The following is a 13,094-nucleotide window of genomic DNA, read 5'->3' on the forward strand; positions in this document are numbered from 1 at the left end:
ATAATATGCGAAATTTTTTACTAAAGTAAAGCAGAAACAAAGAGGAAAAAGGAAACACTAAGAACCCAAGTTCTATAATTATGGTTCGCAAATAGACCTCGGAAAAAAGAAGATTGGGTACACAAGAAATCAAATAGAAATGAATGAAAAATGTTGGCACTCACCTCGTATGGGCCTCAATAAAAATTCCTCCAAAACATGGGAACCCAGTGGAAGGAACAAAGTTAACCTTTTTGCCCCCACAAGGAAAAGGAATCAATCTCAACTTTAGGGTTAACAATGATTTTTTTTTCACAAAAAATATATAAAAATATAAATTAAATAATGTGCTAATAGAAAGATAAGAGTTAGAAAGCCATGAAGAAAACAACTCATTTTCAGAGAGAGAGAGACGCCCTTTGCAACCCCCCAAAATGTCACAGCGAGAGAAAAAGGTCCCTATCATTAATGGCAGGCTCGAGAGAGGAGATAAGAGAGGTTTCTTTGTTGATAGCGTGTGAGAGAGAAAGAGAGATGAGAACTATGAAAGGTAAGTACCTTCTCGTGGTCAATAAATTTAATTTTTTATTATTTTATATTTTCATTCAAAATTAACGATAAAAACAAAAACTTAACGGAAGGGTTAGGGGCCATGTGGCATACTATGAAAGGTAAGTACCTTCTCGTGGTCAATAAATTTAATTTTTTATTATTTTATATTTTCATTCAAAATTAACGATAAAAACAAAAACTTAACGGAAGGGTTAGGGGCCATGTGGCATTCATCCAAAACTTATAATGAAAGGTCACTATTTTGGCATCAGCAGGCTCACACGGTTGTATCTAAAAGCAGCTTTCAGGTGCACAAATATTTGTGCATTAAGCACCTTATCACCTTCCACCTTGGAGACAGGGCCTGTCAGTTGTGGGGCCCAAGACCCAATGAAGGAGAAGGTGCTTAATGCACAAATTTGTGGTGGCCTTGGGCCCCACCTGTGGGGCGAGGGTTCCTCTTCATGCAAAAACAAAGAAAGAAAAAAGTTAACATGCTCAGTCACTCATTTTCGAGTACGATTCTTTAGGGGAGGGTTGTGTATGTTCGCCCTCGATGATTCACTGAATCCCACGTCCGTGTTCGGGAGATCGAATGAGCGCCACGTATTCATGCACATGGGGCTCGTATTCCCGTGTATGTTGACATAACTTTGCATCGGACTCTGGTGCTGTTACAAAGACTTAATCACCCTTACTTGCTTTTCTTGCCCTGAAATGACGGTTCGAGGAAATGACAAAAATATCTTTCATTCAAAAGTTGTGAAACGACGGGTGGGGAAAAGGACAAAAAAGTCTTCCTTCCAGAAAGTTTGATGTTAACCATTTAAAGTGGAGACGTTCGCCTGCGCCATCTGCTGTAACAGTGCTCTCATTATCAACGCAAACTTTGCCTTCGTCTCCAATCGAGTTTTCCGCCTTGTTTTTTATCCTGTTGTACAACACATTGTCGCCTTCTCGTGCCTGCCTTGTGTTACAAAACATTCCAGTGTCTTCTCTTAATTTCTGCTGTCGTTAGGCATCATGGAAGAAAGCAATGATTCACAAACATTTCAACCAGTGCCATTAAGGCACTGTGAGTAGCTTTTCATCTCATCATGCTATCGATGAAGAAGGCATGTCGTCTTGTGTGCCATTAAGGCATTGTTTGGTTATTGCAGGTAGATCTTGTTATTACGAAGGTTGGAAACTTATCGATATTTGTAAGACGTTGGGACCTGTTGACAAGAGCGCTTGTTTGCAGATGCTAGGAAGGGCCTCTACCCCATCAGGTATCCTACAGTCACTCATCATATGTATTGTATCTCAAACCGCTGTATTATTAACAGACTCTCATTTTTGTGAGATACATTTTTGTTAGTTAATATCGATTTGTTTGCTATTATGTTCAAGTTCTTCCTTATCGATTTGTAATTTATTGTGAGATATATTTATCGACCTTTTAGATAGTATGTTTTTGTATCGTCGAGTTATAAGTTATAAATACTGAACTGCCGTATCGATTTTCCATATCTGACAAATCGCTATACATATCGTTTTGTAAGATATTATATGTTTTGTAATATGTATTTGTAAGATATTTGTACACAGACTTTGAAAACGTTTGGGTGCAGAAACACATCTTGACACGCATGGCGGGGCGATTTTCGCATGCATATCGTTGCTCTCTCAGCGACTTCTATTGAACTCGCTTTAGAGCCTCGTGGATATTATGAGAGCGTTATCGTCAACACACATGTACGACATGTTTATTTTATTGGCATGGTAAGCGACACGTCGATGCTCAGCATAAGCAAACATCAAACCGCACTTGCTTTGATACTTTCATTCATTAAATCGTTGCTTTGACTTGCGTAACCCTAGTGGTATCCGTTCTTATATGCATCCTGATTAAATCGTAGTAAACCTATGCCGCTTGCTAACGGAAATTGATATATTGCTTACAAAACATTCCACTGTCTTCTTTTATTTGTCGTTGTTGTTAGGCATTAAGGAAGAAAGCAATGATGCACAAACATTCCAACCAGTTCCATCAAGGCGGCGTGAGTAGCTTCCCAGCATCATGCTATCGATGAAGAAGGCATGTCGTCTTGTGTGTCATTAAGGCTTTTTTTTTTATTGCAGGTAGATCTTGTTCTTACGAAGGTTGGAAACTTATTGATATTTGTAAGACGCTGGGACCTGTTGACAGGAATGCTTGTTTGCAGATGCTAGGAAGGGCCTCTACCCCATCAGGTATCCTACATTCACTCATCATATGCATTGTATTTCAAACCGTTGTATTAGTAACAAACTCTCGTTTTTGTGAGATAATATCGACTTGTTTGCCATGTTACTGCAAACACAAATTGATATATTGCTTAAAACATTATTGAGCTTATCATCAGGTTGTAATAAAGACGATGTAGCTCAATCAATAGAAAGATCTGGAGAATTGAATATTTATACTTATGACCCAACTGAAGAATTGAACATCTGCACTGACGATGCACATGAAAAGAAGGGTGCAGGCATTAGACCCACTATTGACTTGAATGTTCCAGTGGAAGAAATGCAATTCAATGATGAGGTAGACTACCATGACAGCGCACATAATAAAAGTGTATGCACCGGGAATGTACACGGAAGTACACCTGACTTCAATGTTCCACGAGAAGAAATGCAATTCAATAATGATCCTGATTTTGATGTCAGTACACTTAATAAAACCGTAGGAACTGGGAATGTACATGGAATTGCACTTGACTATGTTCCTGTAGAAGTAATGCATTTTAATAACGAAGAAGATGCATATAAATTTTACAATGATTATGCCTTAAAAGTTGGCTTCAGTGTGAGAAGGTTTTCTTGGTCAAAAAATGCACAGGGTGTCTTGGTTAGAAAGACATATGTCTGTTCCAAGCAAGGTTGGAAGAAATCAATGGAAAATCCAACTAGGAGCACGCCAGAATCAAGATGTGGATGTCAGGCGAGATTGGTTTTGAGAAGACATCCGAATGGGAAATTTGTCGTGCGTACTTTAATCAGTGATCATAATCATGATTTATCTGCATCATTTATGACTCCTATGCTAAGGTCACATCGTAAAGTAACTGTAGCTCATGCTGCAATGGCTGAAATAGCTGATAGCGCCGGCATTGCACCAAGGAAGACATACAATTTGTTTACCCGCATTGATGGTGGTCGCGAAAATGTGTCATTCACACCTTTGGATCTTAGAAACCACTTGAGCAGGAAGAGGACAGATAACATGAAGAACAGAGAAATATGTTGTTTGGTTCGTTACTTACAGAATAAATCAAGCAATGAACATGGTTTCTTTAGTGAAATGCAAGTGGACGCAGATGGATATGCCGTGAATATGTTTTGGTCAGATTCAAGGTCTAGATTAGATTATGAATGCTTCAATGATGTGCTTGTGTTTGATACTACAGTAAAGATTAACACTGAACAGTGGCCATTTGCGCAGTTTGTGGGAGTGAACCATCACGTACAGAGTTGTATATTAGGCGGTGCTTTTGTGTATGACCAGACCAAGGAAACCTTTGAGTGGTTGTTCAGAGTATTTACACAAGAAATGAACGGGAAGCATCCTGAAACTGTACTTACAGATGGTGATCACGCAATTGCGGCTGCAGTGCTTCATGTGTGGCCAGATGCACATCATCGCCTGTGTTTGTGGCATATCTTTCAAAATGCAGCAAAGAACATAGGACACATATTTAATCAGAATACAGGGTTTGACAAACATTTTACAAGGTGTGTACTTCATAGTGTAGACGAGGTCACCTTTAAGTCAGATTGGGACAAAATGATTAAGACATACGACCTTGCTGACTGTCTGTGGTTACAAAATTTATATGCAGAAAAAGAGAAGTGGGCATTGGCATATGGAAGACAATACTTTTGTGCAGGTATGATAAGCACACAAAGAGCCGAATCTATGCATGCCACGCTGAAGAAAACCCTGTATTCATGTTTAACAATGTTTCGTTTCATGGAACAATATGAATTATTTGTAGACGGTCTAAGACAGAATGAGCTTGAACAAGACGTGAAATACTTCAATACACGACCTCTAACTTTTGGCATGAAAATATTGATGCGACCTGCAGCTCTGTATACACTAACTGTATTTGAATTGATCAAGAAAGAGGTGTTGCATGTCATGAATTGCAGAATAGAAGAAGTGGTGCAAACCGAGAATATGCACAAATACCATATTTTTTGTCAGGGCGAAAAGCATCAGGAAAGGCAAGAAGCGCATGTCACGTACAATGTCGACAACGGAAGGGTAGAATGTTCATGCAAAATGTATGAATTCAAAGGTATCCTATGCTGTCATGCATTAAAGGCACTTAATCAAGAGAAGATACAAGAAATACCTGAGTCTTACGTAATGCGAAGATGGACGAGACGCGCGAAGATTGAAAAGCTCGTTATGGACAATGCGAGTAAATTTGGTGTTGACGAGAAGTGCCACATAGCCTCCCGTTACCAACAACTGTGTAGGTCATTCATGCATGTTGCTGATTTTGCATCGAGAAGCGAAGAAGGCTATGCATGTGTAAGAAAAGCTGCAACGGAGTTACTTGAAAACGTGGAGTTAATTCACATTAAGTCTGTTGTAGCGAATGAATACCAGCCGAAGATAATGGGATCGAACAACGTAGGTCAAAACCATGTCTCGCTTGACACTCCCGAGAAGTTGCGCCGAAGCGTAAACATTATCTTCAACAAGTCAGTAGTGAACGTTGTTGATTATGATGGACATATTCATGAAGCAAAGGGTATCAAAAGAAAACCTGCCTCTGATCGCAGTCGTCGGAGGGCAAAGGGTGCACTAGAATTGGTTGGCAAGAAAAGGACTAAGAAACAACAAACCTGTAATAAAAAACAACAAAGCCCTTCGAATGAACAGGTATGTAAAACATTATATTGCTTCCCATTGCGTGAAGCTTGTCAAATAGCTAACTCGTGTAATGTCCATCATGCAGCAATACCCTGCAGAAGTACCGGCAAACGTTCAAACCTACATTCCTCCCGACCAGATTTCCGGCAACGATAGCTACAGTTTTACAAGGCTTTTGGTATGTAATCGATGTTGCGAGGAGGTACGCATTTCTTATGAAACATAATTCAGTGTCTAATATTTTCTCTTTCATGACAGACTATGATGCAGTCGACAGATAGGTTTGGGACACAGGAATCTCGTGTGGGCTATTAACTTAGTTGTCATGCCTCTTTGCATGACCCGATCTCCACAATGCCGGATTTTTTGAGAGTTTATAGTCGTTTGTCATTGACGACTTGCGGTTCATGGTTGAATTTGTTCAAATCGATAGATAGCGGGTTTTTGCTTCTGCAGGAAGGCGAATGATGACATCACTGTATGGCGATTTGTGGTTATCGTTGAATAGCGATATGTGGCATCGCAGCGTAGAACGTTGTTGATTATTGTTGGACTGTCAATCTTAGCGTGATGCGAAGGATTGTTCAAGTGTGCTGCGATGTGTGACATCGCAGCGTAGGACTGTCAATCACTGTGCTGCGATGCCACAGATCGCTATTCAACGATAACCACAAATTGCCATACACCTCCAGTCAACTTCTTCTCCAACAAATCTTTCGTGTTCCCGACACCTCCACTTGCCTTTTGAAATCATTATTGTTATCTTGTGAAAAGTTGTATCCATATATTATAAATAAAAGGCTACTCAATGTGTATTTTCCAACGGATACCCATAAATGTTTGAGTTGTCGTACAGTATTCATTGATCATGTTGGTTGAGCAGTACATCTTTTAGGTCATAAATAGTCGCACAAGCACTGGAAGGTGTGTTTGTCTTCTACTTCGTGAACCAGCAACAACCAAACCGACGGTTCCTTTATAAACCTAGAGATCCGCCCTCGAACATAGAAAATTATAGTCGGTGAGGCAGACGAAGACAACTACACGACCAACAATGGCGAATCATGGGTATATTGTCTACACATAGTCTACATGTTCAGCAAAATCCGTCTCTTTCATGCATTTTTTGCGATTTGTTTTTGTGTACTATATAATGTAATTTAAATATCGGTCGTTGCAATGTCCGCATTCATTTCAGTCGAACATCCACCGACGAAGTTGGGCGAAAACTTAGTCAATCACTCCTGGAGGACATCAACCGAATGCGTAGTGAATTCGCACAATGCAACATGATCAGTAATTTTGTTAGTATGAAACTAGTAGTAGTTGTCTATAAACGTAAGCCATGTGTACGTATGATCAATACAACACCATATTTGCTGCAAACAGACTATATCCGATTTCGTAAATTATATTAAAAGCCAGACTGTGAGCGTCGTCAGCCCATATTTCATGGTATATCGGTTGTATTTTATGTTGCTTTTCATTATTGATTTAGTTCAATTGATTCGTATGTTAACGTTGGTGTTAGTAATGTTTCTTTCGGTTTGCAAACTATATTACGCCGTTTGTCATACTCCAGTGGATTTCAAGACGGCAAACCTTATTGGGTTAACGGTAATCACTGCAGAGACCTTATGACAAGTGAAAAGGTAAGCAAACAAACCTACAATGCAATATTACAGCGTGACAGTGGTAACAACATTTTTTCGATCTATTTGCAGATACTGATTTCTACACTCTGGCAGTCTGAAAAGCATTGGGTCTTATACGTGATGGATTTACGCGAAAAACAACTATGGTGTTACAATTCGTTTGAAGTTGACAGTGGTTTACGGCTAGACATTTCCCATCTCGTAAGATTCCATCTATATGAGTATCGTGTAGTGTACTGGGGTCATGAATTTACTTTCGGTCGCATTATTCTCAGATCGGTTTCCTCATAGCCATTTTGGGAGTCGATGTCAGCGAGTGGATCTATCGCACGGCATACCATGCTCCTTTACAAGATAATGGCGTTGATTGTGGCGTATTTGTAATGAAGTACATTGAAGCGATATACAATGGTGCAGAACCCTGTTTCGACGTTGTATGTCATTCCTTGGCCTCTGTTATTGGCAATTAAGGGCATGTCTATTGCTTCTAGTTTACAATCTGTTTTTGCAGGTTGATATACCCGGATTCCGCGAAGAACTCTGCAAAAAGTTGACGTCCTTTCTAATTTCGGAGGAGAAACTGACAGAGGCGAGGATCTAAAAGGCTTGTAATTGATAAAAGATGTGCGCTCAACCCGCGTGATTGACAGTCGCAGGGTGAGACTGCGATGTGTGCAATGAACAAAGACTTCTAATGTTCGAAATGATAATATTCAACATCGCTATGATATGTTGTATGCTTAAACATCGCTTTAATGTCGCGTTCGTATTTTACGAATAGTACAAAGCGATACGCTTGGTGGTCTAACGTCAAACTACACTGCTACGACCATGAAAACCTGTGCCAGTATTTGAAAATTGCTTGAATTTTAAACGACGGTTTCTTCAATTATGATCTTACAGACCTATGAAAAAGGTATAGATGGATACGACAACTGCGTCGAAGCCGCCTATGCACTCGATTCAAGAATAAGTCGTGTATGCAGGAATTATCGATTATGTCGGTTCCTTATTCGCGAAGCAAAGTGGAACTGTGTGTTGTGTCATTCAAATATTAATGAAACGTCCTATCACCCTCCGTCAGTTTTCGAGTATATACGTCAGTTTCATTAAACCAAAAACAAATCTTAAATAAAAAAACACTCCGCATTAATGAAAACAATGTCATGCCAGAGGGCTATTCTGAATGGTAGTCATTTCGAAATAGCCCTCTGGCATATACGTATAATAGAAACTACTAGAACTCTTCTAATTTCTAGGGACATTCCAAAAAAAATTTGGGCCGAAGCTGTTTTAACCTCAAATTAATAAATAGAACTCCATCTTCTTTACAAAATGTTTCCATTTCAAAAACTTTTTAAAATGACTCAATTTTAAAAGACTAAGAATATTTAGTTGTAAGTGTTATGTGCTTAATCATAAAAATGATAAACTATCTCCAAAATCCATTGAATATGTTTTTTTGGGCTATGGTGAAAATAAAAAAGGGCACCGATACTTTGATCCAATAAAAAACAAACTCTATATTTCTAAAAATGTCATCTTTCTTGAAAATAAAGATGGGTTTGATAACAAAGGACCTAAAGAAGAAATTGACTATTCATTTCTATTTGATCTATTGCCAAGACATGATGAGTCTAACTCTATTGATGTGTTTGACTCTTGGATAATAACTCTAGTATCATCCGGTTGTTGTTGAAGTTAGTCATCAACATGAAAGTTTAAATAAAATTGCATCTAATGATATGCATGTGTATACTCGGCAAGGTCAAGGTAACCATCCATGTTCTCTGGACAAGTTCTTTCAAAACATATCCTTAGAGGAATCCCAACTTAAGAGATCTAATCGAATCTCTAGAGATCCTAATAGATTTGTATCATATGACGCATTTTCTCTAAACTTTAGAGCATGTTTAATAACATAAGAGTCATCTCATTATAATGATGTCAAACAATATCATCATTGGAACAAAGCAATGAAAATAGAACTTAATGCCCTTAAGAAAGCCAACACATGAAATATGCCAGAGGGCTATTCCGAATCTTTGGGTCTCAAATAAATCCACAAGTACGTCTAAAGAAATCGCCTTAGGTGTACATTACCGTCGGTTCATCAATACAACGATTTCTAAGAACAAACCTTTCTTATTGATAAGTTCACGTAATGCGATATTTAGAAATATCTTTCACCGTACAGTATTCTTCATTGCTTAAGAACAACTTTACCAGCATTGGTTATGCGTATACAACACAAAACTATTTCTGAATACAATTTACTTTTCATAGAACACCCGTCAACGGAACGAGATGAACACCCGTCACCGGAATGACAAATCCGCTTAGACCTCGCTAGGGAGAGGAAGAGGACTTGGCGGAGCTCCTGCTGGCCACCCTCAGCGCGACTGCACCTACTGGGTTACTGTCGAGGAGGACGGCGAGAACGGTGATGGAGGGCCTCGTTAGGTTGTACAGACAGAGCAATCGATAGGTTTCACTTTATACTATTCTGTCTGCCGTTCGTTTTAAACTCAATCAATTTTCCACATATTTTGTCGCGTATTACCGGCATATGTTCCTGCAACAAAACAGGTAATATAAAACCAATATATAACAGGAATACCCAATAACATCGGATACGAAGCTCATACAGCGTGGAAACAAGGTTGTTCTCCATTGTATATTGCTTCAATATGCTTCATTATGAATATGCCACAATTGACCCCATTACTTTGTAACGGAGCATCGTTAGCACAGAGCAACATCCACTCACCAATGTCGACACCCATTTGCCCGTTAAGGAATCCCGCCTGTGAAAAAGGGATAATATATTACAGTCCGGTCCACCTCGAATAGCTACTTCACCTTTGGGTACAAGCTTACCAAATGCATAGCATCGCGTTCTACGCCACTATGGCAGTCCAATGAGTTGTAGCACCATAGTTGTTTTAGCTGAAAATTCATCTCGTATAGGACCCAATGGTCTGGATGTTGCCAGAGTATAGGAAGTAAAATCTGCGAATCGATAAAATCATTTTTCGTTCCAGAGACTTATCGTGATGGGGATGTTACGAATAAACCTTGGATAAGAGGTTTGTTCACTTACCTTTCCAAATTTCGAAATGTCTATGCACTCATCATCGTTGTTCCAACAAGGTAGTGCATCTTCGAATCCTATGCCGTATGGCTTTCGCCGGACGTACATCTGTTGCACGAAATAGCAAGGTTTAACCACCAAGAAACGTGAGTACGTCATAAAAGCAAACAGAACAACAGCGGCACAGACATACCATGAAATACGGGCTGATGATGCGTACTGTATTGCTCGTTGGGTTGCTCTGAATGTAATTGACAAAATCATACATTGTCTAGTTGCACAAAGTTACGAACTTCAGAACATGCAAACCGATGACCTAGAAATTGATAGTAGACAAATACTTACAAAATTATTGATAGTGTTCCCATCTGCAAATTCATCTTGCATCTGCTCGATGTCATCTACGAACTCGTCAGGGAGTTGTCGCCCACCCGAGACTGTGGATGTTGCACTGAGTGCACCATGAGCGTGGTATTCAGAATTGGACATTGAAATTATTGTCTACAGTAAACAACACTAGTCCAAATACGACATGAAAAGCCAAATGTTCACTAAACCGCTTAGGCGTTTCAAAGAATATACCTCTTAAGCGCTAGTCCTGGTACTGTGGATGTGGTTGTATTCTTGTTCAGAGCCGTGCGTGGCCGTTTTGCTGCCATCGTCCACTCCATTGGCAACGTGCCTGGTCGTTTAGCTCCCATCCTCCTATCCGTTTGCTCCGTGCCTGGTCGTTTTTCTCCCCTCGTCCACTCCTCTGGCGCCGTGCCTGGTCGTTTTGCTACCATCGTCCTCTCTGTTGCCGCCGTGCCCGGTCGTAGTGATCCCATCGTCTTTGGCGTCGTGCCGGGTCGTATTGCTCCACTAGTCCTCTTCTTTTCCGCCATGGCTAGTCGTACTGCTCCGATTGTTCCCTTCTTCGGCGCCATGCCTGGACGAAGATATCGATGGCACCTTTGCAACGGAGATACTGAAACGTCGTCCTCACCTACAAAGGTAAAGTCCTTTAACGTGCAGCCATTTTTTGAAAACAGCCCGCTAATTAATTGATTGCGTTTAAAAAAAATATAAATACGGCTTTTTGCATGCCGCCTTTTTTTTATAACCGCCGCCAAATTAAATGCTTGCGTTCGAAGTATTCAAAAATACGTCTTTCCATGCCGCTCATTATTTTTAAATATTCAAAAATACGTTTTCCACGTGTGATTAGACATTTGAACAATACCCACAAATCACTATGCTGCGATGCCACAGATCGTTGTCCGACTCAAAGCACGAAGCTAATTAATGTATGGCGATTTGTGGTTATCGTTGAATAGCGATATGTGGCATCGCAGCGTAGAACGTTGTTGATTATTGTTGGACTATCAATCTTAGCGTGATGCGAAGGATTGTTCAAGTGTGTTGCGATGTGTGGCATCGCAGCGTAGGACTGTCAATCACTGTGCTGCGATGCCACAGATCGCTATTCAACGATAACCACAAATCGCCATACACCTCCAGTCAACTTCTTCTCCAGCAAATCTTTCGCATTCCCGACACCTCCACTTGCCTTTTGAAATCATTATTGTTCAAAAATACGTCTTTCCATGCCGCTCATTAAGTTTTAAATATTCAAAAATACGTTTTCCACGTGTGATTAGACATTCGAACAATACCCATAAATCACTATGCTGCGATGCCACAGATCGCTCTCCGACTCAAAGCACGTAGCTAATTAATTGATTGCGTTTAAAAAAAATATAAATAGGGCTTTTCGCATGTCGCCTTTTTTTGATAATCGCCGCCAAATTAAATGCTTGCGTTCGAAGTATTCAAAAATACGTCTTTCTCTGCCGCTCATTAAGTTTTAAATATTCAAAAATACGTTTTCCACGTGTGATTTGACATTCGAACAATACCCACAAATCACTATGCTGCGATGCCACAGATCGCTCTCCGACTCAAAGCACGAAGTATCCAGCGATGGCAACAAATCCTTTCCTTATCTATTGATTATTTAACACAAATACCTTTTCACGATTATCGTATATGGATACAAACCTTTGTGCCGTCAGAACTCGTTAAATTATTGTTCATGGCTTAGATCGCCAATACTTTGTGCGCTATTCTTTCGAGGCGAAGACAAATACAGCGATTGCGAAGACAAAGATCTCTGTAAAAGTAATTTCAATTGTAATCATTGCATTTTTGGAAAAATGAGAAGCTTGACTTTTGAAAAAAGATCTACGTTTACAAACAAATCTTTTGAACTTGTGCACTCGGATTTATGGGGACCGACACCCGTAGTATCTAAGGGAGGATTTTCTTACTATGTTATTTTTTTTATGATTATTCAAGATTTTGTTGGATATACTTCCTTAAACATAAGCATGAAGTCTTTGCATCGTTTAAGACATATCATATGATGATTAAAAATCAATTTAATGATAATTTAAAAATCTTTAGAGTTGATTCCGGAGGAGAGTATCTTTCAAATGATTTTAAAAACTATCTTGAAAACCATAGAATAGTTCATCATAGATCTTGTCCAAAAACATCACAACAAAACAGTCTAGCTGAAAGAAAACATAGGTATATTATTGAAACAACTAGAACTTTACTTATTTCTCAAAACATTCCAAAAAGTTTTTGGGGCGAGGCGGCTCTTACATTCGTTTATCTTATAAATCACTTTTCTTCAAAAAATCTAAACAAAACTTCAGCTTTTAAAATTTTATACCAAAAGGAACCCGACTAAAATAAGTTAAGAATCTTTGGATGTAAATGTTTTGTCCTTACCGACAAAAATGACAAACTCTCACCAAAAGTCATTCCTTATGCATTTCTTGGATATTCTGAAACTCAAAAAAGATTTAGATGTTATGATGTTAAGAACGACAAACTATATGTTTCTAGGAATGTG

The sequence above is a fragment of the Nuphar pumila genome, chromosome 8 (assembly GCF_984573655.1).
Source record: "Nuphar pumila chromosome 8, dmNupPumi1.hap1.1, whole genome shotgun sequence".
In the NCBI taxonomy this organism is placed as follows: Eukaryota; Viridiplantae; Streptophyta; class Magnoliopsida; order Nymphaeales; family Nymphaeaceae; genus Nuphar; species Nuphar pumila.